Genomic DNA, 27883 nt, shown 5'->3' with positions numbered 1-27883 from the left:
TGCTAAACAAGCCTATTTTACTTCCTTACTTCCCTTGTATCTTCCTTATCCAACAACCTCAAACAGTTGTTCAACACTTTTAACTCCCTCCTCTGCCCACCACTGCCCCATCCAGCTTCCCTAATCTCTGCAGAGGACTTTGCCATGCACTTCAAAAATAACATAGACCAAACAAGGCAAGTCTTTGTTGTCCGACCACCACAATCCCTTTGTATGCCAGACAAATGCCCTAACACAATAACTGCCCTTTACAAAATCACTGAAGGAGAGCTTGCTCATCTTCTCTCCAAATCACACCTCACCACTTGTGCATTTAACTCCATCCCATCTCATCCCCTCTCCAACCTCACCATTACATTAATCCCATCCCTAACACATCTCTTAAACCTATCACTTATTTCTGGTACCTTCCCTTGGCTTTCAAACATGCCATAATCACTCTTATCCTCAAAAAGCCATCCCTTGACCCGAATGCTATGTCCAGCTATTGCCCCATATATTTGCTCCCATTTGGTTCCAAACTCCTTGAGCAGCATGTCCACGTTGAACTTTCCTGTCACTTTGCATCTAACTCGCTCTTTGACAACCTACAATCTTGCTTCTGTCCCCACCATTCCACTGAGACTGCCCTGACCAAACTTACTAATGACTTACTTACAGCAAAAGCTAACAGACAATTCTCTATACTCCTCCTTTTAGACCTGTCCTATACCTTTGACACAGTTGACCTCTGCCTCCTACCATAGATACTCTTCCTTTGGTGTCAAAGAGCTTGCCGTATCCTGGATCTCCTCATTCCTTACCAGCCACACATTTAGCAATTCCTACTCCCATACTACCTCTTCATCTCACCCCTTCTCTGTTGGTGTCCCTCAAGGCTCTGTCCTAGGACCCCTTCTCTTCTCAATCTATATCTTTGGCCTGGGACAATTCATAAAGTCCTATGGCTTCCAGTACCATCTATATGCTGATGACACTCAGATCTCCCTCTCTGGCCCAGATGTCACCTCTCTGCTTTTAAAATCATAGAGTGTCTATAAGCCATATCCTCCTTCTTCTCCTCTCGCTTCCTCAAACTCAATGTGGACAAATCTGAACTAATTATCTTTTCCTAATCTCGTACAGTATACCTTCTTGTTATGAATGGGTCATCGAGGAGGAAAAAACAAAACAAGCTAAGTCACAGAAAACCAGAGAGGTTGGTAACTATGCAGATTGTAGATCCCTGATCCTAACCACACAACTAGTAGCAGCCGTGAAACGTTCCTACGATGAACCTAGATGCTTCGTCACAGCCGGAGGACTAAATAAGCCTAAAGCAAGAAAAAGGGGAAAACGAACTGCCCCAGAGCAGACCCCAAAGGAAAGACAGCCCCCACACATGTATTGATGGTGAAACAAGATGAAAACACAAACACAGGCAGGAAAATAGGCTGAGCAAACGATGGGGCCCAAACTAACTAGAAAGGATAGGAAAGGAAAGACACTGTCTGCAATCTGCCAAAAACCCTACAAAAATAATGTCCAACACTTCTGATAACAAAATTAACCCTGAAGTCACTAGACTTCTCCCACTATATCAGCACTCTGAAATATTCTAAGATAGAGCAAAAAGAGGCCAATCTAATAAGGGACAAAAAGCAAATTGGCAAATACAGATAAAAAAGAGTGGAAATTCAGCACAGCCCCAGCCGAGGCTGGTTGACCACAAAAACTGAATAGACCAGCAAAATCAAGTGTGAACATTAGCAGAAAAACTTAGCTTGAGCTGACTGGAACAGAGCTGAGAACCAAGACCTGACAAGCCAGAAGGAATCACCAGCACCAGAATAGGGCGTCGGCTGTCTTAAATCCAGTCTGAGATTCCTGAGGTCCAATTGTCATCCTGCTTATCAGGTGGCAGATCTCCACTGATTAAATCAGCCTCACTACCTCCTCTACCACCAGCGGGATCCTGGAAGGAGAACTCACTACTGGTAGACCAGAAAATGAACTCACAACACCTTCCCTACCTGATCTATCTATCACAGTAAATTAATTCACACTTTCCTCTGTCCCGGTAATTTGCTGCCTTGGAGTAACCCTTGACTCTGCCCTGTCCATCAAACTGCACATCCAAGCTCTCGCCACCTGCTGTCGCCTCCAGCTCAAAAATATTTCCAGAATCCGTCCTTACCTCAACTCTCACTCTACCAAAAAGCTTGTGCATGCCCTTATGATCTCCTGCCTTGACAACTGCAACATCCTCCTCTGTGGCCTACCTTCTAACACTCTCTCAATCCTCCAGTTCATCCTTAACTCTGCTGCCCGACTAATTAATCTCACTCCTCGCTACACTCCTGCTTCCCCTCTTTGCAAATCTCTTCACTGGATCCCAATTTCCCAGCGTATCCAGTTTAAACTACTAACACTGACCTACAAAGCCATCCATAACCTTCCTCCTCTGTATATTTCCAAAATAATCTCTCCATATTGTCCCTCACATAATCTCCGGTCCTCCCAAGACCTCCTTCTCTCCTCCATGCTTATTCGCTCCTCACCCAATTGCCTCCAAGATTTCTCCCGAATATTCCCCATCCTCTGGAATTCTGTGCCCCAACACATCCTGTTATCCACCACATTTGAATCTTTCAAACGGAACCTGAAAACCCATCTCTTCAAAAAAGCTTACAACCTGTAATGATCACACGGCCATCTCAACACCATCGGAGCTACTGCAACCCCCGACCTACTGTCTCCTTCCCCATAATCCTGTGAAGTGTAAGCCCGCAAGGGCAGGGTTCTCTTCCCTCTGTACCAGTCTGTCATTGTTAGTTTGTTTACTGTAAGTGATATTTGTATTTTGATGTATCCCCGTCTCATGTACATCACCATGGAATTACTGGTGCTATATAAATAAATAATAATAATAAGTTTTATTTTAATGTCCTAACTTCATGGAAAAGCATGCACTTTTCAATTTTATATATTCTTAGCAAAATGTCATATATTGTTACATTTAAAGGGTTTTTTGGGGGGGCAATTTTAAAAAAAAAATGTGATATTCAGCTGTTATGGCCTAAGAGCTGGGCTTAGCTCCCTTGTCCTGTAGCGACCATCTTTCGCAATAGTCCACATCAGGTTTCTCAAGTAACCTTGCAAACTCCTCTGTCAACATCACCCAATGTCTAATAAGGTTTGCTCTGGCAAAGGTCAGATGCAACCCACTGCTTCAAGTTTACCAGGAATATAAGGGTAGTTCACTTTTATCAGCTTTAACATGCGTCCATCATTTCCTTAGTATCTCTTGACTGCCATACATGATTTCTTAGCATTTTCCACACCAACATCTCAGCAAATTACTAATTTCTGAAAAAAAATGGGTTCTTTTTACATCTGGCCTCTTTGATTATGGTAATGCTACTATTCAAGAGACTCTTCTATTTAAGTATACTACACTGCTACCTTGCTGCAAACCATTTCTTCACTTCAAAACCCAGTTTACACACATTGATGTTGTTAATCATTTTCCCTGCTAGCAGTTACACCAGGGTGCATTTTCTTTTTCTGTTATACGTGTGAGTAACCATTTCCCTGTTGGACGATCACAGACAGCATTTACTTTTGTTATACTGGTGATTAAACATAGCAATAATAAAAAAAAATTATATTGAAATCCTGTGATTCACTGTAACCTGACTGGAAGATGCCAGATTCCAATACAGTCACTTTCCCTTCCTGCTTCATCTGTTCTATCTGCTCAGATTATGGTAATTATCTGCTTTTCTGCTAACCCAACTATCCTAGTCCCCAACAATACATGTGTTCTCCTACAGGAGCTGCTCTACTGCACCATTTCAACCTCACCTACAGCTTGGAGAGTCTACCTAGTCGGATGAGCGCTAAACCTCTTTAACTCGAAGCCTTTTTTCACCTTCATGTGGTAATTAAAGATGAGTGAACTTGTTTGAAAAACATTCACCAATCTCAAATTCAGCACAAACGTAGCTTATTTGGATTTGTGTTTGGATTTCAGAGCATTTTTCCTAAAAATCTGCAAAACTCAGCCAAAGTTCAGTAAATAACAGAGTTCACCAAGGGCTCTTTCAGACATCAGTGTTTCCAGTTGCAGCACAGGCCACATAAAGTTCCACACACGCACACACTGATGATACACTGATGGCATCCCTGTGTCATCAGTGTGACACGTACTGACTACTAGGAATCAGCAATACTGTTCGTGCTGTTCCCCAGTGCCGGGTGCTGAATTGAAGAAAGCTCACATCAAGGACCCCAGCTCGCACAGAGATGAGTGCTAGTAGGAGACAATGTTGAGAGTTGTATTCAACTGTTAACAGCAAAAGCAAGGGGGTTGATGAGAGTATTCATCAGCCGTCATCTGCGGTATAAATTAATACATGTTAAAAAAATGACGTTGGGTTTCCCTGTATTTTTGATATCTAGCCAGGCAAAACTGACAGCTGCAGGCTGGAGATATGCACTGGTGTGCTGGAGATATGATGCTTTATGTGTGCTACTGGCTTTTATAAATAGAAGTATGCCATGTGGTTTACTGCGTATGATGGTTAATATATTGCATATGGTCGCTGCGATACACGCTGGATTTGCGAGACCGCTCCACCGCATGTGACATTACACCTCAAGAGAATGCTTTTTGTATCCATGTTGATGACTCATATACACCTACATCACCAGAAGTGACGTGGTTATGTGAAAAAGTGTCACCTCTATGTAGTTTTATTGATGAGAAATGTATTGTTACTGGGTCACTGGCAATGTATTTCAGGGGAGATATGTATGACGAACATAGCTATCTTTTATGATGTGAAACCCAGAAGTTTCTCTCCAGCATTTTATGTTCTGAGGGGTTAATCGACCATGACAGGGTTGGATTTTATATGTGAGTAGCTGTAAAAAATCTTCCACAGTTGGTGGAGAATACAGGCAATGTGGTAATCTCAAGCAAAGTAAAGAGAATGTTAGATCTCGGCATGATAAAGGAGTCCAAAGTGGATGGTCGAGTCCCATCGTCCTCATGCTGAAGCCCAATGGTGAGTGGCGGTTTTGTAATGAATACCGCAGCTTGAATGAAGTGTCCAAGTTTGACGCACATGTGATGCCCCGCATTGATAAAATCTTTGAGAGACTTGGACCTGCAAGGTACATTATCACCCTCAACCTGATTAAAGGCTACTGGCAGATCCCCATGTCCCAGAGCCAAGGAGAAGACAGAATTGATGGATGTTTTCAATATACTAGAATGCCATTCGGACTGCAGAGTGCACCAGCCATCTCGCAAAAGCCCATGGATCAGATCCTAGCTCTGCATAAGAAGTATGCCGCAACCTACCTCAATGACATTGTGATTTTTAGCCCACACTGGGGTAGTCATCTACCCAAGATACAGGCAATTCTGGATGCTCTGAGAGAGGCGAAGCATTCCATAAATCAGAGGAAATGTGACATAGTGAAGGAAGAGGCCAAGTACTTAGGCTAACTCATCAGGAGAAGTGATAACAAGCCACAACCAAACAAGGTAGAGACAATCCAAAAGTGGCCGCAACCAATTTCCAAGAAGCAGGTGAGGTCATTCTTGGAATTGTGTGATATTATTGACAGTTTATACCAAATTTCATAGTGATTGCCGCACCACTGATGGTTTTCCTTAAAGGCACCAAATTGACGATGACCAAATGGACTGCTGAAACAGAGATGGCATTCCGAGAGCTTAAGCTGGCCCAATGTAAGCAGCTAGTACAGGTCACACTGGACTTCAGTAAAAAATTTTGTGGTCCAGACGGATGCTTCATAAGTCGAGTTGGGAGCGATGCTGTCTCAAGTGATAAATGATTAAGCACATCCCATCCTGTATTTGGGACAGAAGCTCTCTTCCAGCAAGGAAAATGATGCCGTTGTTGAGAAAGAGTGCTTAGTCATTAAATGGGCAGTAGATATGCTGAAGTACAGTATTATACTAGGCCATAAGTTTAAACTAGTGTCGGACCATGCACCTCTGAGATGGTTAAGAGAAAAGTAGGGTAAGAATGCCCAGGTGACTAGGTTGTTCTTAGGCCTCCAAGACTTTAGTTTCCACGTAGAGCATAAACCAGGGATGGGCAGTTACCCTGTAATGCTGATGTCCTCTACAGAATTCCCTGTTTGGTGTCTGAAAGTGCCAAAACCACCGGATTTGGGGAGAGAGGGGGATATATGACAGAGTCGCTAGCAATATATTTGAGGGGAAATATGTCTCTGGAGGTGAAAAGTTCCTGTGAAGTGCTGATATTAAACAGTGCTGAGACTGTATCCTGAGAGGGCGGATTCCGACTGGCGTATGAACTGTGCCACACATTATCGCTTTCCCATTATGCCAAAAAGGTCAAGTTGACTTTGTTGAGCCCTGCACTGGTTTATGCTGTGTTTTAAATAAACCAGCAGAAGATTAACACAAGAAACATTCCTCTGTCTACCTCTGGGAGCAGCCGAGTGAGTCAATCCACCACAGTATCCAGAACGATTCTCTAAGTTTCAATGTTTTGATTCAGTTACTCTCTCTTCTTACTATCTCTTCTTGGAGATGGCATATACTCTAACACTTGAAATTTTAGTTGAGAGATATTGTGTTTTTTATGATTAAAATTAAAAGGGAAGCTCTTATGAAATTGATTACTACATTTATGCTAAGAAATGCGGTCTCATATATGTTGAGTGGTTTATTATTATTTTTATTTTACTTTTTTAGATATTTTTTCATTTCTTATTTCATGTTGTATTTCATTTACCTTTTTTCTTAAGTTTTAATCTCTCATCCCTTCATCTGATATTTCTTTTGTTTTCCTTTCAATCAATGTTCTTTTTATTGAATTTTAAAGCATAACATCAACATACTGTTATATTATTACACACATAAGCATCAAAGCTCTAATAAGTACAAAGCAAGTCCAACTAAGAACATTATGAATCCATTTGTGATGCTTACAACTTGCTTAATAATACCACATTAAGAATCTTGCCTTGGAGAGTGAGATATTTTTTATATTACTAATCAAATTAGTAATTTTAAGGATCACATGTTTACTTCCAATAACCATATGATTTCAAAGTAACTAATTGAAAGAAGAAGAGAAGAGAGTAGTATAAAGAAGAGAAGAAAGAAGAGGGGGAGCAGAATGGGAAAAGAGGGGCATTGGGGCAAGGGTATGTGGGGCATCTGGAATGCCCCCCAGGGCCAGGGGTACTCGGTACTGGGCCTGTCAGGCTCTTTTACAGGTGAAGTGTGTTACAGTGGTGTTAGTGACCTGGTCCGTGGCCCTGGGTGTCCAATGGTGATGATGGAAGTTCAGATGAAGGGGGAAGATTGTAGGATAGTTGTAGGGGAAAAGGGGATTCGTGACGCCACCCGTGGTATTCGGCAATACAGGTGTTAAGCAGACGCTGCGGTGCAGATCCACTGGGATGGTGTTGTGGCAGCGGGGATGGTGAAGCTCTCCACGGGTAGAGCTGTGTCCCAGGGCAGTTGAGCCGGTGACGGAGATGGTGATGTTTGCAGTGTGAGGCAGGCAGTTGTAAAATAACTCAAAGGACACGGTTTGCTGCAGTTTCTGGGTTTTTACTCACAAGTTTCGTGTACACGTTGGTCCACTTAGTGCTGCATCCTCCGAGGGAGGGGTCCGGCAAACTCCCAGGCAGATTGGGTACACCTTTCAGGACTCCTCCTTTTGTCTTCTCTCAAGGCCGTGTCTCTGCGCTGAATTCTCCTTACTTTCCCTGCCCTGCGCCTTCACAAGTAGTGCCCCCAGCTGGCAGTCACAGATCTCCTCAGGCGACGTGGGTCAGGCCCCGAGGTCCGTTACTCATACCGCTGCCTTTTGGAGGGTGCTTGTGGCTGTGGCTGAGGCACTTAAAGTTACCTCAGCCTCTGGCTTTCCAGCTGAGGCCTGTAGTCCTTCACTAGCTTCAGGGGCCGGCTCCCTCGCTCTGGCCTGGTCCTTCCCTTCTAGGATGTGGGCACCACGGGTGGCCAGTCACACTACGCGTGCCTCTAGGACCCCTTCTTCCCAGTCCAGGAGCGTGGTAAAGATTTTTCTCTCTTTTCCACCCACAGTCCTCTACAGCAATCCTTATCTCTCGCTGGTCCTGTCACTGACTGACTAGTTTCTGGAAGGTTCTCTTTCCCTCAGAACTAGCTCCTCCCACCAACTGTCACCTTTCTCACTCTGATTACCACTATCTATCTATCGCTCCACTACCTAAGCTCCTTTCACTCTACCTACCTTCTACACTAACCCCCCACACCCTTTCCTAGCCAGTCTGGGATGAGGCCATCCTCCCGAAGGTTATGCCCAGGTGTCCAGACTAGCTAATGTGTGTTGAGTGCAGTGTTAGGAGTCCTGGGTGGTGATCCCTCCTTATCTGAGGGTGGGATACCACACCTCTGGATGAGGTGCAGTACCTCTGTGGTGACCGGACCCTCAGGGGTGCCACACATCATTAGCCAGCACTTTGTAACATATCTGAGAGATCTTTTGATCTGAAACGAATCAATGGTTTCCAGGCAGCTTTGAATTTTGCTTGCGTGTGATTTACATGAGCCACTAACTCAGCTGTATAATACAATTGGTCTATTTTGTGTCGCAATTGTTGGGACGTAGGACTGTTTGTAGTTTTCCAGTATGTGGGTATCAGAAGCTTGGCTTCTGCTATTATGTTGTGAGCCAAGGTAGAGTACCTCTTAAGCCCAGGCCATACCGAAAAGTTCAGCAGTGCTGCTTCGGGCATCAGTTTTGCTTTTTTCCCAGTTGCATCTTGAATAATTTTTTCCGTGAGTGCCCAAAAATGTTTTATATTTGGGCAGGACCACCATAGGTGGAGATAGCCACCTTCTTCTGTTTCACATCTCCAGCACTTTGTATGTAGGTTCACCCGCCAGGCCTGAAACTGTGTCTGTGAAATATACCATCTGGACAATACTTTATAGGAGTTTTCTTGGGTTTTAACGCATTTAGTCAGGCCATGGGAATGTTTGTATATTTGAAGTATTTGTTCTTGTGAGAACGTGTAACCTAGGTCTTTTTCCCACTTTGCTATAAAGGCTCGCTTAAAACAAAGGCCTTCTGAAAGGAGTTCTTGGTAGATTATGGATAGTACATTTAAGGGTTTGTTTGATTTGGAGCATAGAGTCTCGAAAGGTGTGAGTTTGCGTGAGATATCTGCATAATAGTGTAGTCTTTTCATGGTCTGTTTTATTGTGGAGTAATGCATGAAATTGATGTTTGCAAGTCCAGGGAATTTACAAATTTCTGGATGCGGTAGGAGCACTCCATCCATCAATAACTGGTCTATTGAAATTTTCAACCCATGTGGTATATCCTTGGATGAGGCTTCTAAGGAGTGAACTAATATGTCTGAAACTGTTAGTATTGGTGATGAGGGGGGTACCAGAATGTTGTATGTTTTCGCCCACACCTTAAGTAAAGCGTGTGTAAGCAGGTTTGTATGGGAAAGGAGGGTGCACGGCCTAGAGTAGGTCAACAGAAGTGGTCTAATGGGTACAGGCGAGAGCTCTTTCTCTATTGTTATCCACTGCTTATCCTGCGCGCCCCGTATCAGGTTCACTGATCGTGTCAGCACCGCAGCATAATAGTACTTCCTTATAGCAGGAGCACCCATTCCACCTCTTGTTTTAGGTGAAGTTAGCGTGTGGAAAGCTATACAAGGTTTCGCACTGTTCCGTATATATTTAGAGAAGAGGGAATTTTCTTTAGCCAAATAAGAATCTGGGATATGTATGGGCAGCATTTGGAACATGTAGGTAAATTTTGGTAATATCAGACTTTTTAAAAGATTTTTCCTACCTGTCCAGGATAAGAATGGGTCCCTCCAGGATCTAATTGTAGCAGCGGAGTGATCTAATAAGGGGTAGTACTTATGTGTAAGCAATTATTTCTCAGTCCTACTTATTTTCGCTCCCAGATACGTGATATAGTTTTTGGGCCAGGTGAACGGGTATTGACTCTTCAGTTTGTTAAGGATATGTTATGGGACATTTAGGTCCAATGCATCAGACTTAGACAGGTTCACCTTAAAGTTTGAGATATTATTATATTCATCTAATATCTTCATGAGGGCCGGGAAGCTTCTGAGTGGTCTTTTCATTGTGACAAGTAAGTCGTCGGCGAAGGCCGCTGTCTTATAATGTTGCTTTCCAATTTTTACACCTTGTATTTCTATGCATTGTTGTATCGCAGTTAATAAGGGCTCCATTGTCAGCATGAAAAGCAGTGTCGACAGCTGGTAGCCTTGGAGTGTGCCATTTTTTATAGTGAACGTGTCTGTAAGTGAGCCATTGATTCCAATGTGGGCCTTTGGGTTTTTATATAACTTCATTATGGTTAAGACTATCTGACTCAGGAATCCGAACCCTATCAATGTTTCTTCTAAATAGGACCAGTCTACCCTGTCAAAGGCCTTTTCCGTATCTGTACCGAGCAGAACCAATGTGAGATTACTCTTTTTCGCATATTGCATAAGGTGCAAAATCTTGTATGCATTGTCCTTCCCCTCTCTCCCCCCCACAAAGCCCGTTTGGTTTAAAAATATTACCGATGGCAGGAACTTTGCTATCCCTAGAACACATACCTCGCAGGCCCGCCCTGTTAATTGTTTTCTATTTTCTGCAAGAATACTTTAGTTAGAATTTTGAAACTCTAGGTATTCCTCAGGTATATAGTTGTTTGTCATTTCCAGTTGTTCATTTATTTTTATGTTACAGGCATTTCGGTATAACAACTCTTTTTTGTGAATACCCCATAATCACATACCTGGGGCCTTTTAGGCCCGTACTAGGTTTACATGTGATCCTAAGTCTTTTTGTCTTCACTGTTGCTGGGGAAGACTTTGACTCAGTCTTTATGACTCTGCTGTTGCTATGAAGAGTGTGAATTCTGCCTGACTACATGGTCATGTGATCTTGGGAAGGAGACTCCCTCACAACGTCATGCGTCTTTGACATCATCATAGGTCCTGAACACTGTTCATTGTGTGCTACTTGCTGAAGAGACTTTGGAGGAAGGAGTCAGCTTTCTTGTTTCTTGAAAAAGAAACTTTCTGAGTTACAAAAATCCAAAAGCTTCTACTGCACCTAAAAGAAAGTGGTGACCTGCTGAAGGTGAGAGGAGGGGTCTGCACTTTACCTTTAGCACACACACTAACAAAGAGTGTACAACCCTGATTGTAATCTTTTTCTTTTTTCATTTTAGTTTACTGACTTCTAAGGTTACAATGGCACAGTCTACATCCAGGGGTTTGACTGACCAAGAAATCTAAGCAATCATTTTTGATAGTGATGAAGACAGTGAACTTTCTTTGTCTGATGAAGAGTACATGCCACCAGCTAATGTCTCTACTTCATCGTCCAGTGATTCTTCAGATGATGAAGAAGTAATGGATCCAGCAGAACGTACAAATAGAACATCCAAAACTAATGTTTTTTGGAACAGTACTGCTGAGGTTCTTGGACGAACCCCATCACATAATATTGTAAGAGTTTCTCAAGGAACTGTAGGAATTCCACAATTCTTGTCCAAAAGAGATATGTTCTGTACATTTTTTTCAGATGATATTGTAGATGAGGTAGTTTTGTGTACTAACTTAGAAGGAAAACGTATCGCTTCAGGAAGAAAAAAAAACATGGAAAAATATAACAAAAGAGGAACCATATGCTTATATTGGCCTTACTCTTCTGGCAGGGAGTACAAAATCATGTGATGTTCCTATCAGAGAACTCTTTATGAACCCTTTTTCAGATCCACATTACAAAGCTACAATGTCAGTCAATAGATTTGAGGATATTCGGAGAAGCCTTCGTTTTGATGACAAGAGAACTCGTCCTGTCAGTTGTTGCGGTCATTAGTAAAGTAGAAAAGGAATCTTTGAAAAAAGATATTCCTGCAGCATGTTTACTGGAACTTTTATATGAAAAACTTTTAGACAAAAAAACATTATTATAAAGAGTTATATCGAACGCGTATATTGGGCGTTTTAAGCCCGTTCAGTTACTCTTTTGTTTTTTTTTGCACATAGTAATGTTTTGAATTATTCACATCTTAGGCTGTGTTCCCACTGGCGCTGGGGTCTGCCAGGAGGTGATCCGTAATGGATCTGATCTCTTGGTAACTCCAGTTAAGGCTGCTGGAATGCTAGGATTCCGCCAGCCTTATCTGCGGTCACCAGGAGGTCAGATCCATTACAGATCTCCTCCTGGCAGACACCAGCGCTAGAGGGAATGCATCCTTACTTTGCAATTTTCAAATAAACTTTGAAAATTATTTTTGTTTGAGTTATTCCATGTTATTTGCACACGGGCCTAAAAGGCTCCAGGTATGTGAAAGTGTAGATTTTTATGGTCATGCGTTCTAGGGCTATCCTGCGCGCCAGCATAGTTGCAAATAGCTTCAGATCAACATTTAGCAACGATATCGGCCTGTAGCTACTGCATTGTTCCTGGTCTTTACCTTCTTTATAAATTAATGACATTTTTGCTTCCAAGGCCTGGGTGGGAAACTGATCCTTACCCAGTATGGAGTTGCACATATTCAGCATGTGTGAGTTAAGGATTGAGGAGAAGGACTTATAGTAAGTTAATGGTAGACCATCAGGTCCAGGTGCTTTCCCACATGGGCTATTTGACAGAGCAGACTGGAGCTTGTCCAGTCGGAATGGCCTGGTCAGTTGGGACTGTTGTGTTTCGGTTAGTTGTGGCAATTTCAGTCAGGATAGGAAGTTTCTAATTGCGATTTTCCTTTTTTGCTTTCCTAAGCTTGATTCTGTCGAGTGTAAGTTATATAGATGTTTGTAGTATTCCAAAAACTCTGACTCTATTTGCGCATAGTTTTGGGTGCTTAGTCCTCTTGGCTTGTTGATTGAATGTATATATGTGCGGGCTTGGCGCTTTCTTATCCTTGAGAGCATAAATTTAGTGGCTTTGTCTCCATGTGTGAAAATTCTAGTTCGCCACGTGGCGTACCATTTTGCTGATGTTTTGTTTAAGATGTCCTTCATTTGTTGTCTTTTCTTAGTTAGTGCAGCCATCAATTTTGTATCTGTTTGCTTTTTGTGTTGGATCTCTAATTCAAATATCTCTTCGTATAGGGTGTTTATTTCTCGCTGTCGTTGCTTATTTTGGAACGAGGTTATTGAGATTGGTTCCCCCCAATCACTGATTTATGTGCTTCCCACAAAATTGGAGCTGAAACCTCCCCTGTGTCATTTTGTCGAAGTATTGTTAGAGAGCCTTGGTTATGCGATCGCGTGCTCCGAGGTCAGACAATGTCGACTTGTTCAGTTGCCATGTTCTATTAATGGAGAAAGTTTTAGACAGCGTCATTTGGAGGGTTACTATAGAGTGGTCTGAATGAATATTAGGAAGTATTTTTGAGGTCAGGGCATTGGGGAGTAGCCTTCTAGGAATAAATATGTAGTCCAATCTATGATAAGTCTTATGGGCATGGATGGGAGTAGTAGGTGAAATCTTTGTCATTCGGCTGTAAGTATCTCCAAATGTCTAGCATCTGCATTGATCCTATTTTTGTTTTAATTCTGACCAGATCTCTTAGCGATATTGAGCTTTTCTTTTTAGTGGTGTCTATTTGAGGATCTATTTGTCAGGAACACCGCACTGCACTTGCTCACTGAGCCAGTGCGCGTGTCCTGAGTAGAAAGACTGTGCACAAAGATACCTGTGGAGCGGGCAGCAGTGGTGACAATGCATGCTCCAGGACCTGAAGCACGTGACTGCTGGGGGCGTGACATAAGCTCCACAGAGCTAGGAGCTGCAAGGAAACTCCTAGAAAGGTAACTACAGGACAATGTTACCAAGGGGCATAGACAGAGACAGAAACCAGATCAAGCCGAGGTCAAAGCACAAGATAGCAATACAGTACCAAATGATTAGACAGAATGGATAGTCAGGACGTAGCAATAGATACGAAAACCAGAACGGGCATTAGACGGTACAATAGGGGTAAACTGTAACGGGGTAATCATAGCCAAGCCTGCACCAGTCGATCAGCATGCATTGAACTGGCCGGAACCCATGACTGATGCTAAATCTAATATCCCTTCCAGTGGATAAGGTACTGAAGTCTCCGGTGCACCCACCACGAGTCAACGATCCGCCCTACCTCGTACTCCAGCTGACCCTCTACCAACACTGGTGGAGCCACAGATGAGGGCTCTTCTCTAACTGTCCCCAAAGGTTTTAATAGGGACCTGTGGAAGACATTAGAGATTTTGAAGGAGGTGGGCAACTGTAATCTGTATGCCACCGGGTTGATCACCTCTGCAATCTTGTATGGGCCAATAAATTTGGGGCCCAACTTCACAGAGGGTATTTTAAGTTTGATGTTACGGGTGGACAACCAGACTTTTTCCCCCACTGTCAACGCAGGAACCACCCCCCTCCTCCTGTCTGCAAAATGTTTGAACTTCTTCTGGACTTTGGAGATGTTCCCCTGTACCTCCTACCAGAGGGTTTTTAATTGTTGTACCATCCCCTCGGCACCAGGGCAATCCAAATCCATACAGGAAAATTCCCCAAACTGCAGAACAAACCCACAATTGACCAGAAAGGGAGACTTTCCGGTAGACTGATTAATCCGACAGTTGAATGCAAATTCTGCCATGGGTAATACCTCACACCAGTCTTCCTGTCTGGAGGAGGCCAGGCATCTCAGAATCTGCTCCAGTGACTGGTTGGTGCGTTCCGTTTGTCTGTTGGATTCTGGGTGATAGGCAGAGGAGAATGACAACGTGACTCCCAACTTCATACAAAACGCTCTCCAAAACCTGGCCACAAATTGCACACCCCTGTCCGACACCACGTTCACAGGCACTCCATGCAGTCGAACAATGTGCTGTATAAACAAGCGGGCCAAGGTTTCAGCGGATGGTAATGCAGGTAATGGCACAAAGTGGGCTTGCTTAGAAAATCTACCAACCACTACCCATACCACTGAGTTGCCCTTGGATGGTGGAAGGTTAGTGATAAAGTCCATGGACAGGTGTGTCCATGGTTTATCCGGGATTGGCAAAGGCACCAATTCCCCGGCCGGCTAGACCTGAGAGCTTTTAGAGCGCGCGCACACCCCCACAAGTATTCACAAACCTTTTTATATCAGTACCTATAGAGGGCCACCAAAAACCCCAAGCTACTGCCCCCGGGTAGCTGCAATACCAGGGTGTGCACTTAACACAGAGTCATGAAATTCTTGAAGGAGTGTGGGACGGAATTGTTCGTGTACAAACAATTTACCTGGAGGTTTATTCCTTGGAGCTTGTGCTTGTGCTTCCAGAATCTCTCTCTGTAACTCAGAGGAGATTTCGGCTACAAACACTCCTGGTTGAAGAATGGAGGAAGGAGGTTCTGGAGGGGACACAGAATCAAAACTTCGGGATAAGGCATTTTTAGACCCTGGTTGGAACGTTATGGTAAAATGAAATCGAGAAAAAAAAATTGCCCACCGAGCCTGTCTAGGGGTCAATCTCTTAGCAGACTCGATATAGGCCAGGTTTTTATGATCAGTGATGACCGTTATGGGATGAGCGGCCCCCTCCAAAAAATGCCTCCATTCTTCGAAGGCAAATTTAACTGCTAACAATTCCCTGTTACCGACATCATAGTTTCTCTCGGCCGAAGAGAACTTCTTAGAGAAAAAGGCACAGGGTTTGAGGTTAGTCAGGGTAGAGGGGCCCTGTGACAATACTGCCCCCACCCCCACATCCTAAGAGACGAACTCGACGATAAAAGGTCTTGACGAATCGGGATGTACCAACAAAGGAGCTGTAGTAAGGATTTTTTTGCGGCCACGGACCAATTTTTTACATCTGCCCCTTTAAGAGTTAGGTCCGTCAAGGGTTTTACCACCTGCGAGAACCCTTTAATGAACTTCCTATAATAATTAGCGAAGCCCAGAAATCTCTGCAACCCCTTCAGGTCATGAGGCTACACCCAATCTGTAATGGCCTGAACCTTCCCTGGATCCATGCGGGATCCCTCCCCGGATACAATTACACCCAGAAAAAACAGTTTTGCATAAAAAATGAGCACTTCTCCAGCTTAGCATACAAATGGTTCTCCCAGAGTCTCATAAGCACCGTCGGCAGATGATGCAAATGTGACTGTCTGTCCTCAGAGTAAATCAAGATGTCAGCCAGGTAAATGACTACGTAACGTCCAATCAAGTCAGAAAAAACAACATTAATAAAATTCTGAAAAACCGCAGGAGCGTTAGTGAGGCCAAAGGGCATAACCAGGTTTTCAAACAGCCCCTCAATTGTCAGGAACGCTGTTTTCCATTCGTCCCCCTCCCGGATCCTTATAAGGTCATAAGCCCCTCGTAGATTGAGCTTAGAAAACCATTTGGCCCCCGTGAGTTGATTGCATAGATCAGGAATCAACGAGAGAGGGTACGTGTTCTTAACAGTAATTTTGTTCAGTTCTCGAAAGTCGAGGCACGGTCGCAACCCACCATCTTTTTTCTTTGCAAAGAAAAACCCCGCTGCCACAGGTGAGACCAAGGGCCGAATATGCCCCTTGCGAAGGCTTTCTTTAATGTACTCTTTCATAGCTTGGCGCTCAGGCCTGGACATATTAAACAAACGAGCCTTGGGTAATTTGGCTCCAGGTACTAAATCGATAGCACAATCATATGGTCTATGTGGTGGGAGCGCCTCAGCCTCGATTTCGGAAAACACATCTTTAAAGTCTCTCAGGTACTCCGGAATACCCTCCAGACCGACAGATGCCACAGATACGGATTTTATCGGACTGACAAAAGGAACCGGGTTACAACACAGACCATTATCTGTTATGAATGAGTCAATGTAGGAGGCAAAAACAGAAATACTAGCTAAGTCCAGAAAACCAGAGAAGTTGGCAGCTATCGGATTGCAGACCCCTGAACCTATCAACAACAACTAGCAGTAGCCGTGGGGGGTTCCTACGGTGCCCTAGACCCCTTGATCACAGCCGGAGAACTAAATAGCCTAAGACAGAAAGTGAAATCTAAACTGCCCCAGAGTAGACCCCAAAGCAATAGGCAGCCCCCAACATATAATGACGGTGAAGCAAGTTGAGAAAACACTCACACAGATAGAAAGATAGGCTGAGCAAATGATGGGGCCCAAGTTAACTAAATAGGACAGGATAGAAAAGCTGCTGTCTGCAATCCACCAAAACCCTATCAAAACAAGAGCCAACAGACTGACAGGGAAAAAAGCCCTGAAGACGCTAGGCTTCAAAAAGACTATATCAGTACTCACGTATTTTCTGAAGACAGAGCAAAAAGGAATTCAGCTCACCCCAGCAGGGAATGGCAGAAATCCAGAAAAACAAGGCAAAACAAAACCAAAACACAAATGCAAAAAGCAGAGCCGAAAACTTAGCTTTTGAGGAGCAGGAATCAGACTGGTCTTCTAGAATCCCTCTGAGAAATCACCAGCCAGGTAGAAGGGCGTCGGCTGCCTTGTATCCAGTCAGCAATTCCAGTCACCCAGTCATCATCATCCTGCTCAGGTGCTTGGTAATCAGCCTCACTACCTTCCTTCACCAGAAGAGGGAGTTCATCAGACCTCAATGGTGAAGGGGAAAATGAACTCACAACAGTACCTCCCCCTTGAGGAGGGGTCACCGAACCCTCATCCACGCCACCAAGGCGATCAGGGTGAGCCCGATGAAAGGCACGCACCAATCTTTTGGCATGAATATCAGAGGCAGAGACCCAGGAATTATACTCCTGACCGTAGCCCTTCCACCTAACCAAATACTGGAGTCTCCGTCTAGCCAGACGGGAATCCAGTATCTTCTCTACCTCCTATTCCATGTTACCTTCAACCAATACAGGGTCCGGAGGTGCCACCCCAGGAACAACTGGTTCAACAAACCTCTTCAACAAGGACTTATGAAACACATTATGGATTTTAAATGTGACAGGAAGAGCCAAACGAAAAGAGACCGGATTAATAATCTCCAAAATTATGTAAGGTCCAATAAATCTAGGCTTAAACTTAGGAGAAGCCACCTTCATAGCGATATTTTTTGATGATAACCAAACCATATCACCAAACTTAAACTGGGGACCAATGGTCCTATGTTGGTTGGAAAACCGCTGGGCCTTTTCCTGGGAGAGAGATAACTTATCCACCACTTGGTCCCAGATCTGGTGCATTCTCTCCACCACTGTGTCAACACCTGGGCAGGCAGAAGGCTCCAACTGCCCTGAAGAAAATTGAGGATGAAACCCAAAGTTACAAAAAAAAGGTGACATCAAAGTGGCAGAACTAGCTCTATTATTTAAAGCAAATTCGGCCAAGGGCAAAAATTAAACCCAATCATCCTGATCAGCGGAAATAAAACATCTCAAATATGACTCCAAGGTCTGGTTTGTTCTCTCCGTCTGCCCATTGGTCTGAAGGTGAAAAGCAGAGGAGAAGGACAACTGAATTCCCAGCTTGGAACAGAAAGTCCTCCAAAATCTAGACACAAACTGAACTCCTCTGTCAGATACAATGTTCTCAGGAATCCCGTGCAAGCGAACCACCTGTTGCAAAAACAGAGGCACCAACTCAGAGGAAGATGGCAACTTAGGGAGTGGTACAAGATGAACCATCTTAGAGAACCTATCACAAATCACCCAAATAACAGTCATTCTCTGAGAGACAAGCATATCAGAGATGAAATCCATTCAAATATGGGTCCATAGCCTCCTGGGGACCGGCAAAGGCATCAACAACCCACTAGAGCGAGAACAAGATTTAGACCGGGAGAAAGTCCCACAGGACTGCACAAAATTCCTGACATCACGAGACAAGGCGGGCCACCAAAAAGACCGACTCACCAGATCTCTAGTACCAAAAATACCTGGATGACCAGCCAATGCAGAGCAATGAACTTCAGACATCACTCTCTTCTTCCACTGGTCAGGAACATACAACTTTCCACTGGGACAACGCTCAGGTTTGTCCTCCTGGAACTCTTCCAGAGCACTTCTCAAATCGGGCGAGATGGCAGAAAGAACTACCCCTTCGCCTAAGATGGTAGCAGGTTTGGTCACCAGAGGAGAATCAACAAAGAAGCAAGGAAAGGAAGAAACAGCCTCGGGAGACCAATTCAACACATCAGCACCCTTCTTAGTCAGATCAGTCAATGGCTTGGCAATACTAGAAAATTTTGCTATAAATTTCCGATAAAAGTTAGCAAAACCCAAAAACTTCTGGAGGGCCTTCAAAGAAGTGGGCTGAAACCAATCATAAATGGCCTGTACCTTGGCCGGGTCCATTTCAATAGTTGACGGAGACAAAATAAATCCCAAAAATGAAATCCTCTGTACCCCAAAAAGGCATTTCGATCCTTTGACATACAGGGAATTCTCCCTCAAGATCCGGAACACAGTCCGAACATGTTCCACATGAGAATCCCAATCCTTGGAGAAGATCAAAATATCATCCAGATAGATAATCAAAAATTTATCCACAAAGTCCTGGAAAATGTCGTTCATGAAGCACTGGAAGACAGAAGGGGCATTAGTGAGCCCAAAAGGCATCACCAGGTACTCAAAATGTCCCTTCGGAGTATTAAACGCCGTCTTCCATTCATCCCCATGCTTAATGCGGATAAGATTATACACCCCCCTGAAGTCAAGCTTGGTAAACTAGCAAGCACCTTTAACTCTGGAGAATAGATCCAAAATCAGGGGTAACGGATACTGATATTTAATAGTAATTTTGTTGAGGGCACGATAATCAATACAAGGCCTTAATGAACCATCCTTTTTGGCCACGAAAAAAAACCTGGCACCTAAGGGTGAAGAGGATGGTCTAATATGACCCTTCTCCAACGCCTCCTTAATATAGGATCGTATAGCCTCGTGCTCGGGTACAGATAAATTGAAGAGCCGACCCTTGGGAAATTTACACCCCGGACTCCGTTCAATTGCACAGTCATAACTCATATGAGGAGGCAAAGACGCAGACTCATTCTCACTAAATACATCATAAAAGTCCGCCAAATAGTCAGGAACATCATGCGACTGAGGAGAGGTGGAAAAAACCGGAGCCTCACTAAGGGCAGACCGACAACCCAAACTCACCACAGACACAGATTTCCAATCCAAAACTGGATTATGAATTTGCAACCAGGGAAACCCCAGAACAATGGTATCATGCAAATTATGCAACACCAAAAATCTGCAATTTTCTTGATGGTCTGGGGCAACCCGCATTACCACCTGGGTCCAAAACTGAGGTTTATTTTTCGCCAAAGGAGTAGCATCAATCCCCCTCAAAGGGATAGGCGTCCGCAGAGATGCCATCGGAAATCCACAACGTTTAGCAAAATCCATGTCCTTTAGGTTCAGGGCTGCTCCCGAATCCACAAAAGCCTTGGCGGAAAATGTGGACAGGGGGCAGATCAGAGTAATTGCCAGAAGAAACTTAGGTTGAACACTACCCACAGAAAACGTGTGTGCAAAACGTTTCTCTCGTTTAGGACAGACAGAAATAATATGCGAGGCATCTCCACAAAAAAAACACAGCTTATTACGCCTTCTGAACTCCTGACGTTGCTCCCTGGACAAAACTCTATCACATTGCATAGGTTCAGACACTTGTTCAACAGGTGGCGACACCTCTCGTGCAGTCCTGCATTCACGTAAACGCCGATCAACCTGAATGGCTAATGACATAGAATCGTCAAGACCAGAGGGAACATGAAATCCCACCATAGTATCTTTTACGGCTTCTGACAAACCCTTCCGAAAGAGAGCTGCCAAGGCATTATCATTCCAGGTAGTAAAGACCACCCACTTTCAGAATTTTTGACAGTATAATTCTGCAGAATCTCGACCCTGGCTCTATGCCAACAGGGTCTTTTCAGCCTGATCAATAGCATTAGGTTCGTCATACAACAACCCAAAGGCTTGAAAAAATGCGTTCACATTAGTCAGAATAGGATCATCTGGTTTCAAAGAAAATGCCCAATCCTGGGGATCGCCACGCAGCAAAGCGATGACAATTTTAACCCGCTGCGCAGAGCTCCCTGACGAGTTAGGCTTTAAGGCAAAAACAATTTACAATTATTTTTGAAATTCAAAAATTTAGACCGATCCACAAAAACCTCATCAGGAGTAGGGATCTTTGGTTCAGCAGCATGTGAATGAGCAAGGTAGGCGGAAATTCCCCGCACTTCTGCAGCGAGCTGCTCCACACGATCAGACAATTGCTTTATCTCCATTGAGAGAAAAAAAAATTCCCCCTACGGCCTCAGAGATATAGAGGAAAAAATATACACTTTTTTTTTATTTTTTACAATTCTTTCCTGCTATTGAGTACCCTAGGATCTGCAGTATGGCTGGTGATTCTGTTATGAATGAGTCACCGTAGGAGGCAAAAACAGAAATACTAGCTAAGTCCAGAAAACCAGAGAAGTTGGCTGCTATCGGATTGCACACCCCTGAACCTATCAACAACTAGCAGTAGCCGTGGGGGATTCCTACAGTACCCTAGACCCCTCGATCACAGCCAGAGAACTAAATAGCCTAAAGACAGAAAGGGAAATCTAAACTGCCCCAGAGCAGACCCCAAAGCAATAGGCAGCCCCCAACATATAATGACGGTGAAGCAAGATGAGAAAACACTCACACAGAAAGTAAGATAGGCTGAGCAAATGATGGGGCCCAAGCTAACTAAATAGGACAGGATAGAAAAGCTGCTGTCTGCAATCCGCCAAAACCCTATCAAAACAAGAGCCAACAGACTGATAGGGAAAAAAGCCCTGAAGACGCTAGGCTTCAAAAAGACTATATCAGTACTCACGTATTTTCTGAAGACAGAGCAAAAAGGAATTCAGCTCACCCCAGCAGGGAATGGCAGAAATCCAGAAAAACAAGGCAAAACAAAACCAAAACACAAGTGCAAAAAGCAGAGCCGAAAACTTAGCTTTTGAGGAGCAGGAATCAGACTGGTCTCCTAGAATCCCTCTGAGAAATCACCAGCAAGGCAGAAGGGCGTCGGCTGCCTTATATCCAGTCAGCAATTCCAGTCACCCAGTCATCATCATCCTGCTCAGGTGCTTGGTAATCAGCCTCACTACCTTCCTTCACCAGAAGAGGGAGTTCATCAGACCTCAATGGTGAAGGGGAAAATGAACTCACAACAATTATCATTACATCCCCATCGGGTGATCTCCCCCTTCACCCAATCAATAAGAGGATTGTGGCATTGCAACCAGGGCATTCCCAATACCAGTCCTGCAGGCAGATTATTCATAATGAAACAACTTAAATTTTCCACATGAGTGGAACCTACTTTCATAGAAAAACTTCAGACATAAAACAAATTCCATCCTGGGTGAGAGGGGATGAATCCACAGCCACAATTTTAACAGGGTCTTTTAACCTGACTGTCCCTATCTTATTAAGAGTCACAACTTGGGCATCAATCAGATTAATGGAGGAACCACAGTCAACGAAGGTGGTGGTCATAACAGGACCGCCAGCAATTTCCAATTCAACCTGGAGCACCATTTTTGTACATGAGAAAAAATGTACCTGGGAGTCTGGACAACCTCCTCGATTGTTGCCCAGACTCAGTCATTTCTCTGATGGTTTCTCTGAAGAAGGGCAGGAGGGGCAATTCCTTTTCCAATGTCCAGAGGCTCCACAGTAAAAGCATAGTAGGCTGTCTCTACAGTGCCTTCTCTCTTTCTCCTTAACTGAGACTGACCCAACCTTCATGGGCTCAGATACAGGTGCAGCGTCACACAATTTGGGGTACAAGGGAGACTCTTGTTGCATCATTCCTCTAGCATGGAGTCTCCGGTCCAAACAGACCGCCTGCATCATGGCGTCCTCCAGGGTATCAGGAGGCGGATGTAATGCCAGAGCGTCCTGCAGATGGTCAGAAAGGCCCCTGCGAAACAACCCCCTCAGGGCGTCGTCATTCCAGGATACTTCGGCGGTCCAATGTCTAAACTCTGAGCAGAACCATTCAGCACAGTGCCTCACTGGTGTAACACTCATCACCATATCCTCAGCCAGACACACTCTATCAGGCTCGTCATAGATGTGCCCCAGAGCCTCAAAGAACAAGTTCACTGAAATACATTCAGGAGCAGAGGAAGACAGAGAGAAAGCCCATGCTTGCGGAGCCCCCCGAAGTAGGGAAATAATGACCCCCACCCTCTGGAACTCATCCCTGGAGGAGCGGGACCTTAGAGAAAAAAAAGCTTACATCCTTCTCTGAAAGACCTGAACTCCTTTTTATCCCCTGAGAAAGGGTCGAGCAATTTGACCGGAGATTCACGGGACGCTAATGAAACATCTCTACCCCCAGAAATAGAAGCCAATGCATCAACAGCCCCCTACACAGTAACCACCAACTGTTGCTGGGTATGGGCCATCATGCTCTGTTCCACATTGAGTTTATGGAACATTTGGGTCAGGAACACCGCACTGCACTTGCTCACTGAGCCAGTGCGTGTGTCCTGAATACAAAGACTGTGCACAAAGATACCTGCGGAGCGGGCAGCAGTGGTGACAATGCATGCTCCAGGACCTGAAGCACGTGACTGCTGGGGGCGTGGCCTAAGCTCCACAGAGTTTGGAGCTGCATGGAAACTCCTAGAAAGGTAACTACAGGACAATGTTACCAAGGGGCATAGACAGAGACAGAAACCAGATCAAGCCGAGGTCAAAGCACGAGATAGCAATACAGTACGAAAGGATTAGACAGAATGGATAGTCAGGACGTAGCAATAGATCAGAAAACCAGAACGGGCATTAGACGGTACAATAGGGGTAAACTGTAACGGGGTAATCATAGCCAAGCCAGGAGGTCAGAACCAGAAAAGACAATAGTACCAAAATGAGGGACGGAGTACAGAGGGAAGGAACAAGCCGGGTCATACATGGGAAGCAAACAAACAACGCAGAGTACATGCACACCAGGGGTCAGACACACCAGAACAGCAGTATAACTAACAGAGAATGCTAGTTTGGAGTGAGTATAAATACCCCTCCAAGATCCAAAGAGAGGCTGGCAAAAGTTAACCCTGTGAGAACAGGACATAAACCATGTCCTAACCATGACACTATTGCTACATTCAGGTCTCCCCCTATGATGAGAGTCCCTTCTCTAAAGTCTTCTATTTTCCTTATGGTTGCCAACAGCCATTTCAAATGTTTCTTATTGGGGGCATAAAGACTTCAAATAGTGTGCATATTTCCCACTAAGAGTCCCTTGACTAGCACATATTGCCCGTGCGGATCTGTCAGCATTTCAGGCAACTGAAATGGTATTCCTCTCGCTACCGCCACAGAAGTGCCCTTCGGGCCCACCTGTGTTGTTGTGGCATTGTACCATGTGTCGTAATATGTTCGTTCAAAGTTGGGGAGTTTATCTACTTTGAAATGCGTTTCCTGGACCATTAAGATGTCCGCTTTTTGTCTCTTAAGAGTGTCTAGTGTGTGTCGCCTGGTAATCGGTGAGTTTAGGCCATTTGCATTTAAGGAAGCAAAGGTAAATACCTTATTATGAGTGGCCATAAATTTGGAAGGTATGGCGGGTGAGTATACTCTTAATCGGTGTCCACTTTTGTCCCAGGTGCCTTTTGACGCTGGTATTTGGGTGGAGGGAGGAGAAGGGGGAGAGACAGAAGAGATAGATAGAGCAGGAAAAAAGAGAAAGAAAAAACATAGTGAGATTCGTGAATATCACAATAATCAAATAACCACATCTAGCAATTCTATAGAACTTAAACATCGTTCTTGTGGGCTTTTCGAGGGAAAATTTTCTCTGAGTCCCAGAGCCCAAAGGATTACATCTAACTCAATATAATAGAATTATAATAACAAGCACCACTGGAAATCAAATATTAGTTTTGAGCAAAGTCTCAAAAGGTATTTACCATGGGATATTATAATCAGTAAGAAGAACCACATTGAAAACAACAAGTTAACCAGGGACCTCAGTGTTCACGTTGCCCCTTTGTCTCCTCTTGAGTTTGGGGACTTTGTGGATTTCTTCATTTGTCTCTGGGATTTTGGGGTCCCCACCAGATGCCACGGAGTTGGGTTTGGCAAATGGTGATAATGTGAGGCTGAGTGAAATGACTCGAGGTCCGGGAATAGCTCCAGAGGAATGTCTAGGGCCTTGCATATTTCTTTGATGTCCGAGGATGACCTGCCTTGGAGTTTTTTATCTCCTGCTGTTATGAAGATTCCAAATGGGAACAGCCAGCGAAACCGGTGCCCTTTTTGTATTAAGGCTTCTGTAAATGGTTTTAGAATTTTACGCTTTTTGAGCGTTGTGGCCATAGGTCTTGAAAAAGTCTTACTTTTGAGCCTTCATACAAAATTTCTTGTGTTTCGCGAGCTTTACGAAGAATCAGGTCTTTCATTCTTTAATCAAGAAAGCGGCCCAGCACGTCTCTTGGGGGCTATCCCTGCTTGGGTTTGGGGCGTAAACACCTGTGCACTCTAATGAGTTCAATGTCCTTAGGATCATCGTCCAGTAGTAGATTAGTGAAGATCTCTGTTGAAGCTTTAGTTAATGCCTCGAAAGCCACTGACTCCGGAAGCCCCTTTATGCGAATATTGTTTCTTCGTTCACGATTTTTGTAGTCTTCTAATGTACTTTGAATCGTATGTATCTGGTTTTCATGTTCGCTCAGGTAATCGTATAGAGTATTGGTGTGTTGTGTCAAGGTTGTCTGATAACTTTCCACCGCTTCAAGTCTATGGCCTTGTTGCGACATGTCCTGTTTTATCTCAGCCAGCTCCCTTCCTATGGGTTCCAAAGCTTTTGAGAGGATTCTTTTAATGAATGAGCAGGTCACTAGGGTGTCTTTCATGGTTCCTCCTCTATCTGAGTCACTCTCAAGTTCTGTTTCTGAGTCCTCTTCCAGCTGAGAGTCAATTTGCCTTGGAGATTTAATGGTATCCGGGAAGGAGGCTTGTTTTTTCAGAAATTTATCCACGTCTGCCTGCGTTAAAGATTTTGTGGCTCTAGCGGAGCTTTTCATGGTTTTCACAGTGGTTTTTCCCATGGTTTTTGCTATTGGGCTCTGAGAGCTAATATATGTCAAGATATTGTAATTTTCCCTCTGCCGACAAGCTGTGAGGTTAGAAGAGCATGTCAGTTGTTGATATCATATAAGAAAATTGTGCCCTTGTGTATCATTCCACAGGATTACTTAATAGCTTCTTTTAGTAGTTCAGCTTAGTATATGATTGTCCTGGGGTTTGCCACTGCTCTGTGTTGCCTGCTGTTGATTCTGAAAAGAGAGTCTGGAGAGTTCTTGCAGATAAATCAGTATTGGGAGTCTGGCACAGTATATCCCTCAGATGAACACTAGATGTTGCCCAATCCTCATTTACTCAGATCCAATTCGTTTGAGGTGGATTATGTGTTCCCCCTGTCCCAATGTTCTCCACTGACTCCCCTATGTAGTGTCAGCAGGGCATTAGTTAATCTGGCAATTTGCCCAGGCTCCCCTTTCTGGTCACTAAGCCGGTGTTATAGCTGCCGTTTATCAGTATCCTGACAGCGTCGGCGTGCAGCCTCCGCTGAGCAGGGACTCAGCCGCACTGTAGGGACCCCTGGGGATCAGGACAGCCAGAAAGCATAGGTGCACAGGACCTGAGTGATGAAGTTTAGCAAGCCGGCACGGGACCTACGGTCAAGTGACTGCAAGGGGGCGGGGCTTAGCGTCCTGCTTTCAGAGAAGACAGAAAACTCAAAATCAGGCAAAACGGAGTTCATACACAGTGCGGACAGTGAGGTACAGGAGGGATAAACAGATGGGAGGTCAGACAAAGCCAAAGGTCATACACAAGATGGCGATGTGGTACCAAGGGGACGAGCAGAGAGAAGTCGGGTCACAAGCAGAGAGTCATACACGAGAGGTAGCGGAGTACAAGAGGGACAGGCAGAACTCGTAACTGGGACAGAACCGGATTAAAACCAAACAAGCAAGCAAGATATCAGGCACAAGGCACACGTACGCACAAGGTCAACTAACTCAGCCGAGGGCAGGAGTATAACTGACACCAGACCTAGGTCCAGTGAGCATTAAATAGCCGCCCTCTGCCAGTGAGAGGTGGAACAATTAACCCCCAGTCAGACCAGGATGGGTCAAAGCAAACCCCGTCCTGGATCATGACAGTACCCTCCTCTCAATGGGGGGCCACTGGACCCCCAGGTCTCTCAGGGTACTTGGCGTGAAAGGCCCAGACCAACCGATCCGCATGAACCGATCGAGCAGGAACCCACGAGCGTTCTTCAGGACCGTAGCCTTTCCAATGTACCAGATATTGAAGGGCACGACGGACCAACCTGGAGTCGACAATTCGTTCCACCTCGTACTCCGACTGCCCGTCTACCAAAACCGGTGTTGGGGAAGCTGATGATCTCTCCCCAGCGGACCTCACAGGTTTCAAAAGGGCATTTGAAAAAACATTTGGGATCCGCAGAGATGGCGGGAGACGCAACCGAAAAGCCACCGGGTTAACTGACTCCGTAATTTCATAAGGACCGATAAACTTGGGTCCAAGCTTCGCAGAGGGGACCTTGAGTCTTATATTCTTGGTGGACAACCATACCTTATCCCCAATCTGAAACACCGGTCCCGCGGATTGTTTTTTGTCAGCAAAAAATTTAAATTTGTCCTGAGCCTTCGTAATGTTACTCTGGACCTCTTGCCATACCTCTCCCAACCGCTGGATCGTCTCATCCACCCCAGGACACCCAGAATTCAAATGGGAAAATTCTCCAAAATGAGGATGAAACCCATAATTGCAGAAAAAGGGAGATGTACCCGTAGACTGGTTAA

This window comes from Dendrobates tinctorius, unplaced genomic scaffold (genome assembly GCF_039654945.1).
Source record: "Dendrobates tinctorius isolate UK_male_01 unplaced genomic scaffold, ASM3965494v1 ptg000108l, whole genome shotgun sequence".
Lineage (NCBI taxonomy): Eukaryota > Metazoa > Chordata > Amphibia > Anura > Dendrobatidae > Dendrobates > Dendrobates tinctorius.
The sequence above is the reverse complement of the archived record's forward strand: the minus strand, read 5'-3'. Positions refer to the sequence as shown.